The sequence below is a fragment of the Zingiber officinale genome, chromosome 5A (genome assembly GCF_018446385.1).
Source record: "Zingiber officinale cultivar Zhangliang chromosome 5A, Zo_v1.1, whole genome shotgun sequence".
Classification (NCBI taxonomy): domain Eukaryota; kingdom Viridiplantae; phylum Streptophyta; class Magnoliopsida; order Zingiberales; family Zingiberaceae; genus Zingiber; species Zingiber officinale.
Window position 1 is genome coordinate 62,913,730 of NC_055994.1, and position 10,581 is coordinate 62,924,310.

The following is a 10,581-nucleotide window of genomic DNA, read 5'->3' on the forward strand; positions in this document are numbered from 1 at the left end:
GAAATCCTTCATAGGAAGTGAGAGTTTTGACAACTGGATTGTCTTGAAACAACCCTCTCAAAACTCAGAAGTAAACACAAAGGTAATGAATATTTTAATTAGTGTTTTGCCTAACAAAATTGTGTCTACTAGAAAATTACAAGAATGCATTCGAGTTATAGACCCAATTGATTGAGTTTTATAAGACTTTGTCAAGGCTAGAAGATCATGGAAAAAGTGAGTTTGAATCAGAGTTCAAATATGGAGAGCTATCCTTAGAATCAGATCCAGAAGATCAAGACCAAATCAATTTCATTGCGCTAATGGTTGAGGAGGAACCTGATGGATCTGAACTCAATTTAGAACAAGTGTCCAAGCCTGAATCTAAGATGGCAATAGTCAAGGGGGGGAGAATCCTACTAAGGATTCAAAAGGTAAAATTATCAATTCATATAACATGTTTCAAGTGCAGTGAAAAAGGACACTATAAAAGTAAATATCTAAAAAACTAATCTGCACAACTGTAGGCAAAGGAGGAACTGATGCCTAGAGTCTAGAAAAGGAAGGACTGGATTGAATGCTTCAAATACAAAATTATGGGTCATTACAAATTTTAATGCCCGGAATGAAGATCAAAGGATCCAGGGGGAGTAATTAAGATAAATAAATTTATTTTACATAAAAATTTGCATGCTTTAGATCTTTCCTATTTAAATTGTACTATGAATTTAAAAAAATATGAAAATTCTACATTAACATTACTTAACAAAAATAATTTAATTAATAAAATTTTAAATAATTTAAATGTAACTAAAATTGATCAAATCATTTCAAACCTTAATCAAGACTTTGATCTAATTAATCAAAATTTATTTACTCAAAATAATATAAATTTAAATCAAAATAATAATTACCTAAACTTAAATAACAATAAACAAAATTTAACAAAATATTTAGAAAATAAAAATAAGAAAGTAAACGGTAAAAATTTAAAATTAAATACAAATTCAAATTTTAGAAAACTACAAAAATAAAATAATCTTTTGAAAAAAAAATTGATAAACTAGAAAATATTATTAATAATTTTATCAACTCACGAAATCTAGATGTAGGTTACATATCAAAACTAAATTTAAAACAAAACTTCCACAAACCTAATTATAATCATGTACCCTTTAATTATGAAACTACTTATTAATAATAATAATAATAATAATAATAATAACAATAATATTACAACAACAATAATAAAACAATAACAATAATAAAACAACAATAATAACAATAACATTAATAAAATAACAATAATACAACAACAACAATAAAACAATAATTATAAAACAACAACAACAACAATAATAAATAATATGACTTGTTTGAATTTATTGACTTGTCATGTTCATGCGTACTTACTTGTTATATACCGTGTCATGCATTTTTTTTCATATGCTATTAATTTAGAATAGTTAGTTATAAAAGATTTACCAAACCCTAACAACAATGCATTGGAATGGATTGGGATGATAGTATGCCAAGGAAACTTTGTCAAAGGCATGTCTAGACTGAATCTTGTGTATTCTACCTGGTGCACTAGACTTAGTGGATATGGTCACAGGTACCCTAGTCAAACATGGGCTAGTTAGACCAAAATCGAGTATTAAATGTTTTAGGCAAAATTAATTTGGAAATCATTCATAAAGTGGTCCACCGTTGATACACAAGAAGGTCATATGCATTGCCACTGACTAAAAATTTATCCTTAGGAATCCTTCTTGATTAACCCAATGTAAGATACAGCAAATCATAATAATCTTATTGGATTTTCTAGAAATTTTTCAGGATTTAAATGAAATACGTATGACACATTTTAAGGGGATCAATTATTGGGTTGTGAGGAAGCCTATTTAGAATAACCATTTAAGTGGGAGTTGATTGAATTAATTAATTTAAGCTTATAATTATTAAACCCTAAGTATATATATATGTTAAATCCCTAGGTCACTACTCATTCCTATCTTTACTTGTCGATTTCCTTTCACCTTCTCCTATCCCTAATGTTGTGTTGCACTGATCGTCATCGTCGATTGTTGTCGGCCGTCGCCACGCTGGCTGCCATGAGCAATGCCGCCGGCCAGTGAGAGTGCCACCACTTGATCTCCCTCCTCTCAGACTCCACCGCCCGATGCCACCCATCTCCCTGACGCCTCTTCCTACTTCCCCTCCAATCGAGCGGAGCCATATGACCCACAGTCGACTGGTCTTCTTTTTTTCCCCTAGTTCCTAGTCTCGTCGTGTTGCCCTACTCGGTCGATTCATTGCCTTGGTCACTAGTTGTTTGGCTTTGATTGCCGTAGAGGCTGTCCTAACACCGGCTGTCGTCGTCGTTGGAAGGGAGGATCGTTGTCTATTCCTTTTCATACGTGAGGACTCTAGCAGAGCAGCGGTTGCTGTCACTCATGGAGCTATCATTGGTGAATATCTAATCCCTCTTCCACTGACATATATTTCCCTTCGCCGAATTTGGAATTTCAGCCATCAACCTCTTTTCTTGGTCCACAAGAGGTATGGTGAGCATATGTAAGATCCCACCATTCTCGACAATTTTTCACTAGGAATTTTAATAAGATTACGGTTTCTAAATATTAGGGCACATTTTCTAAGGAACTAATTAGAGGGCCTAGATTAGCAACTAAACTAAACTTTATGGGCCAAAATTAAAAGTGGGCTGATTAGTAAATTTAGGCCCCAGTTAGAAAGGAGTGAGGGTGCTTTTAAAAGGGGTTAAGGCACAGGGAAAAGGGAAAAAGGGATTTCGTTAGATAGAGGAAGTTATGACTCACATCGGGCAGAAGAGGAGAGGATGGGTGCACGATTTCGACGAAGGACGGCTTGGGAAAGGCAAGTATTCGCCCTATGTAGATGTAGGTAGGGCTTCTAGGAAGATCGAAGCCGGATTTGTGAGCGTTGAAGGCATTCTTGTTCATTCTGCATGTTTCTCTAGGTTTTTTTGGGGACGGTGAATAGATTTATCGTTTGTGTTGTATTTTTGGGAGATTTTGTATTCAAGAGTAATGGTTTGTCCTCGTGGATCTTAGTTGATTTGGTTAATGGTTTCGAATTTAGACAGAAGCGAGTGATCTTGTGTTTCATTGAGTTTTCTTGGGTTTTCTGCATTGGCGAGCATGGATTTCCCTTTGGGGTTTGGTCCATGTTGGTTGATGTTCCGTGGATTCAACCTTGGTATCCCGATTCAAGGGGTTTTGATGCTTCCTGTGATGTCCACAAGTTTCATTAGTTAACAACAGGGTTTCTATTTTCTTGTGATAGTCTTGTGCTAAGTGCTTGATTCTTTCGGATTTGACGAAGAATTTTGTTCAATTTTGTAAAATTTGTAGATGACTATATCGATTGGAATAAGGAGGTAGATTATGTGATTTGGGAGTATTCTATTGGTTTTGTGTTGATAAAGTCTTCATCACTGATCGGATTTTCTGGCCTTTCCGTGGTGTTCCCAAATGGGTCAATTTTGGTTATGGTCCTGCTGTATTACTGAAGTTTCAAGATCCAATTGGTGTTTTGTTTTCCTTTAGTTAGTTTGAAGTTGAGTGGATTTTGAATCGTTGTGAGCATGATCCAGCTATGATCTCTTAGTTGCTGGTGTTCCTGTCCGAGTTTACCTATTGATTGTTTGTGTTTATATGTTAGTTCTTAGTTTATTACTTGAGATGTTGTGATCTTAGTAACCTGGTTTCATTATACTAGGCGTGCATAACAGGACTTAAGTGTTCCTATATAAGTTTCATTTTGAGCTCTAAATGTCTCAATACAAGTTTAGTTTAAGTTCATATGGTTTTTCTGCATAAACTATGGATTTTGACCATGTAACTCTTTGTTCTACATTGTTGCTACACATGTCTTAATGCGTAATTAAAGTATGTCTAGATGGGTTATGATCCTAGTGTGGATGCTTTGATCCTATAAAGTTCATTGTGCCCACGTAATTTGGTAGCAAGATCACCATATTATGACACATGTATAGTTAATATATTTTGCACATGCTTGGTTGAAAAGAATATTTGATATCCATGCTTACACATAATTACCTGTACATATTGCCATGTTTGAATTAAGCGATATTATATGCATCGATTCAAAACGTTACGATAATTTATCATAAGGTTAAATTTGAGAAACATGGGATGACCTGGATGGTGATGAACTGAAATGTTATAAAGTGTTTTGGAGATTTTCTTAAGGAAGGGTAGGGTAATTAGATGAATATGGGTTTTAAGTGGTGCCGATATGGGTTGGGTACTTAGGGATGAGCTCCAAGGAGAGCCCTTCCAAACATGACTGATGACTGATATATGATTGATAATGACTGACACCTAAGCGGTACCTCCTAAGGTTTATGATTGATAAGTAAATGTGCTCTTTAACGGATTACTACTATAGCCCCATGTTTATCTCTTTATGTCCTACTGAGGTTTCTCTTACTATGTTATAACCTAATTTCTTCCTTGCTAGATACACATGTTTTAGTAACCCTGCTTTGTATCTACTTATGGATTATACTTGTCGGGTCAGTGGACTCATATTGTAATCTTGCACAGGTGACGGGAGTGGCATTGAGACGGTATTAGAGGACACGAAGGTGGAGTGACCGAAAGGAGGGGATGGATTAACAAGCCACATTGTCCAGGGCCACTATGCATGATTTTCAATCAAAACCTTTGATTGTATTGAGATTGAGAACTTTTGCTTGAATAAATAAAAATTTTGGAAAAAAATTCGTTGTTATTGCTATGTCCAAGTTATGAATCATAGATACGGGTTGTTTCAGCATCTCTATTTCCATTTTCTTCCCATCTGATCTGTGGCCATGACACTCATTCGATCGGCATATGGGTTGCAGAACCAATCGATAGCACTACAACCTTGCTAAATTCCAACTAGTAAGTGCAGATTTGGAGTTCTCGACAGAGAGGGCAGTAGCTTCACCTCCAGTTGTAATTTTCGGTAGTAGCTTCTCTAGTCGAATGTCCACATACATGTCTCTAGATTTTGGTGAGTTGTTAGAATTGATTCATGATGAGTTTGATTTAATCATTAAATTAATTAATAGATGGATAATGTTGATATGTGGAGTAGAGGAAAGTAAGTGTTGACTTGTTAGTAAGCAGATTGTTATATGGATTAATTTGGTAGAGATCATATTTGATCGAATAGGGTTTCCCCTAATTAGTTTAGATTTTAGATTTACCTAGTTGTTGCATATATAATTACTTAAAGTGTACTATTGGTTATAGGACCTTAATTTAAGACGAGCATTTCGATGTAAAGATTGTTTAGTGATATGCGTAGATTGTATACTCTTGTTTAGCATGTTTTGACGCACATTCACATATTTTGAGCATGCTTTATATATGCATTTTCGTACTTCCAGTTTTCTTTTTAGCATATTTACTCTTTTTGTTCGGAGATCTGCTTTTATGCATTTTTTTGTATACAGGGATCGAATTTGGTGAAGGATTCATGTTCGAGGCCAAATCTACAAGCGAAGCTAGAGAGGAAGGCACTGTACCTGAACCTCACATGGCCTTGTCATGGGGGGTTGACCAGGCCGTGTGGAGATCCTTGGCCGTGTGGTTGCATCAGAAAAGGAAGTGGCCTCGGTCGTGTGAACCTTACACGACAATGCCAAGATTTGAAGCCAAAAGAAGCTTCGGCCGTGTACACCACACGGTCGTGCAAGGTTTCCAGAGACCAAGAAGGCCCTGGCCGTGTACACCACACGACCATACAAGGTTTCCAGAGAACAAGAAGACCCTAGCCGTGTGCACCACATGGTTGTGCAAGGTTTCCAAAGGCAAAGGCAGTACAGGCCGTGTAGATCTACACGACCATGCAAAGGGAGTTGTGGAAGAAGCATGTCACAACCATGTATCACACATGGTCGTGTAAGGTAGGCAGAGAAAGAAGTGGCCCTAGTCGTGGGAATCTCACACGGTCGTGCCTTGGGGCCGTGTGGCGCCCAAACCTCCTCTATATAAGGCCTCCTTCATGAATTGAAAAGGGATCTTCTCCCTTTTGTGGAGAAAGGAGTTTTGGGGCGTTCCTCCACTTTCTTGGAGGGATTTCTAGCGATCTAAGAGCAGATCTTCATCGTTTTGACTCCGAGGAACGAGGATTGGATCCGAAGACGGTTCTTCATTGTAGATAAGCTTTTCTTCCTTTTCTTTCTTGGATTTAGGATCAAGATGCTTGTATTCTTCTTATCTTTGGATTTCTTTCCTTGTTCTATGGATTATATCTCTTGTTCTAGGATGGAGGGAATATTGGTAATGAAGATTTGATGTAAAACTCTTGTGGATTTGTCAATTTCCTATTTCAATGATTTTGTCCTATTTTGTATCTCTTTGATCTTGTGTGGAATGTTGTGATTTGGACCAAATGCTCATTCTTGATTGAATGTTTGAATACCTTGTGGATTTTGTAGAGATTATTTCCCATTCGATTTTCCGATGGACATTCATGACAGGAATAAACCCATGTAAGGACGTTTGAGAGATGATCTTGAGGGTGAAATAGGGTTATTCAAGGGGGTAGGATAGATTGTATGTTTTATATCTTATATCTTGATGCGGTTGAGGAGAGATGAATTCTTATGTTGATTATCCGAGGGACGCATGTGACAGGCAACCCCGTGTAAGGACAACATAGACTCATTCCTAATTGATCACATTTAGGTATAGATTTCAGTCCTAGGCCAGTTGTCTATTGCAAGAGGGAACCGACATCCTCCTACAAACGATGGACAATTGAGGAATAAGATTTGGTAGATCATTTACATTGAATAATCTTACAAACAAACCGAAACTCCTAGAACATACCTTTATCATAGCCCTTATTCTTGTTTCTTATTCTTTCATTTCTTTGTTTACCTTTCATAGTTACACTTAGCTTTTGAAAACCAATTGATTTGTTGTTTAGCTAATTCGCGTTGAGAAATCTTTAGTGCTTTTACCAATCCCTATGGATACGATATCTTTTATTATTACTTATGACATTTTCGTACACTTGTGGAACGTCAACAAGTTTTTGGCGCCGTTGCCGGGGATTGCGCTATAACATTAGGGATTATCAATTGAGTTAGACTAAACATAACTTTTCTTTTCTTTTCATTTACATAGTTGAATCTAATTTTTAGAATTCTGTTTTCATAATTCTTTCTTGTATATCTTGCTACCTCTTAATAAATCTTTTTGATTGTGGTAACTGTAATCTTGTATCTCCTATTTCCCTTCTTTTGCACATCAAACATGGTATTCAGGTCATTAGGAGATTATGGGGCCCCAAAGTCTGCCAAAGGATTAGGGCCAATTGTTTACCCTGAAATTCAAGCAAGAGATTTTATGCTTTAACCATCTTTTATCTCAATGATTTAGCAAGCTCAGTTTGGGAGTCTAGAGATTGAGAACCCTTATTCACATCTAACGAAATTCTATAGATATTGCTATACTACGAAATATGAGGAGGTTTCGTCTGATGTTATACAGCTACTGATTTTTTCTTTTAGTCTGAAAGATGCTGCGAAGAGATGGTATAATTCTCTAAAATCTCAAAGTATCAAAACCTGGGATAAGTTAGAGCAGAAGTTCTTGGGCAAATACTTTACCCCACAGAAGACTACTTATTTGAGAAGTGAAATCTTGAATTTTAAGCAACTTGTTGGGGAGGAACTACATCAAGTCTGGGAAAGATATTCATCTCTTTTACAGTTATGTCCGCATCACGGTATCGAGAGATGGTTAATCATGCACTTATTCTATGTGGAGCTTTCTTTCTCAAATAAAAGTCAATTAGATATAGCCTCTGGAGGATCTTTTTTGAAGAAAAGCTTAGAGGAAGCTAATGAGATAAATTGCAGAATTGCATCAAATTTTAATGATTGGTCAGGATAGAATAACACAAGTCTAATGGTTAATACGGTTGAAGGAAAGGAAAATGGTGAGAAAGGAATTACTCTGAATCAGAATGATCTTCAAGTATTATTGTCTTGGTGCTATAAGTCTCTTTCAAAAATATTTGATGAAGTGATAGCTTCAATGGAGGAGAAGAAAGGGGATAATATTTCTCTAGAAGATGAAAAGGATTTAGAGAAGGGATCTCAAGAAGAAGAAATTAAGTTGATAGAGCAAGAGCTAACTGTGCCAGAAATAGTGCCACCTCAACCTGAACTTAAGCCATTACCATCAAACTTAAAATATGAATTCCTTGGACCAAATTCCACTTTTCCAGTTATAATCAATATCAATTTAACTGAGTCTGAAACACAGAGATTGATTGAAGAGTTAAAGCTGCACAAAAAAGCAATTGGATATACAATTGATGATATCAAAGGGATTAGTCCTTCCCTTTGCATGCACAGAATTTTACTTGAAGAGGATTATAAAAATTTAATTGAACATTAGAGGAGGTTAAACCCAAATCTGAAAGAGGTAGTAAAGAAGGAGGTGCTCAAACTTCTTAATGTCGAGATTATTTATCCAATTTCAGATAGTGAATGGGTGAGTCCAGTACACGTAGTCCCAAAGAAAGGGGGAATGATTGTTATCAAAAATGAGGATAATAAACTGATTCCAACATGAACAGTAACAGGGTGACGAATGTGTATTGATTATCGAAAGTTGAATAAAGAAACTAGAAAGGATCATTTTCCCTTGCCTTTTATTGATGAAATGCTTGAGAGTAAGCACTCATATTTTTGCTATCTGGATGGATATTCAAGATTTTTCCAAATTCCAATTCATCCTCAAGATCAAGAGAAGACTACTTTCACATGCCCCTATGACACCTTTGCTTATCGTCCTATGTCATTTGGGCTTTGTAATGCTCCAGCTACTTTTCGGAGATGTATGATGGCGATTTTTTCAGATTTAATAGAGAAAATCATGGAAGTATTCATGGACGACTTCTCAGTTTATGGGAATAACTTTGACACTTGTTTGTCAAATCTTTCTACAGTTCTGCAAAGATGTGAAGAGACTAATTTAGTATTAAACTGGGAAAAATGACATTTCATGGTTAAAGAAGGAATTATTTTGGGACATAAAATATCAGAACGTCGGATTGAAGTTGATCATGCAAAAATAAAAGTAATAGAGAAGTTACTCCCACCAATTAATGTAAAAGGAGTGAGGAGTTTCTTGGGGCATGCCGGATTCTATAGGTGTTTTATCAAGGACCTCTCAAAAATTTCTAAGCCTTTAACAAATTTGTTAATTAAAGATGTTGAATTTTGTTTTGATAGTGATTGCATGGAGGCTTTTAATAAAATCAAAAGTGCTCTTACTTCAACTCCGATAATCCAAGCCCCAGATTGGAATCTTCCATTCGAGATAATGTGTGATGCTAGCGACTTTGCAGTAGGAGCAGTTTTAGGACAAAGAAAGAATAAGATTCTACATGCAATCCATTATGTAAGTAAAACACTTGATGCAGCTCAAGTGAATTATTCCACTATAGAAAAAGAACTCCTAGCCGTAGTATTTGCATTTGATAAGTTTAGATCATATATGGTGCGTTCAAAGGTGATAGTTTATACTGATTATGCAGCCATCCGATATTTACTAGGCAAGAAAGATGCTAAACCTTGGCTTATCAAATGGATTTTATTGCTTCAAGAGTTTAACCTTGAGATTAGAGATAAGAAAGGAGCAGAAAATGTAGTGGTTGATCATTTATCCAGACTATGGTGAAATAAAGAAAAGGATGCAGATTTTGACTTACCTATTGATGATGTTTTTCCCGATGAGCACCTTCTAGCTTTGTCAAGTGTTAAAATACCTTGATATGTAGATTTTGTCAATTTCCTGACAAGTGGAGCTTTACTCCCAAATTTCTCCAATCAATAAAAGAAAAAGTTTTTTTTAGATGTGAAGAATTATATTTGGGATGAACCCCTCCTTTATAAGAAATACAATGATGTGATTTATCGAAGATGTGTACCTGAGGAAGAAGTCAGAGATATCTTATTTCATTGTCATTCTTCTTCTTATGGAGGACATTTGGGGAGTTCTAAGACAATAGCGAAAATTCTTCAAACAGGTTTTTATTGTCCAACTCTATTTAAAGATACTAAGAGATTTGTACAGTCATGTGATCAATGTCAAAGGACTGGAAATATCACTAAGAGGATTGAAACACCACTGAATTACATACTTGAAGTAGAATTATTCGATGTATGGGGAATAGACTTCATGGAGTCATTTCCTCTTTCATATGGGAACAGGTTTATTCTTGTAGCAGTGGATTATGTATCCAAATGGGTAGAAGCTATAGCCTCTCCTACAAGTGATGCCAGAACAGTTATTAAATTGTTTAGAAGCATAATATTTCCAAGATTTGGTATGCATAAAGCAGTCATTAGCGATGGTGGATCGCACTTTATAGAAAGACAGTTTGAGAATTTACTTAGAAAATATGGAGTGAGCCACAAAGTAGCAACACCATATCATCCACAAACCAATAGGCAAGCTGAGATTTCTAACCGTGAAATTAAAGTCATACTAGAGAAAATAGTATCTACTTCACGAAAGG

The 10,581-nt window shown here is 35.9% G+C and overlaps 1 long non-coding RNA gene across 1 annotated transcript; it reads left to right on the plus strand.

Annotated features, from left to right (window-relative positions):
• The first annotated feature begins 2,748 nt into the window (after nucleotides 1-2,748).
• Nucleotides 2,749-6,256, plus strand: LOC121980524. The gene is made up of 3 exons (XR_006111578.1): nucleotides 2,749-2,904; nucleotides 4,593-5,046; nucleotides 5,492-6,256. It is a non-coding gene; the product is annotated as an uncharacterized LOC121980524 (long non-coding RNA).
• Nucleotides 6,257-10,581: the final 4,325 nt, after the last annotated feature.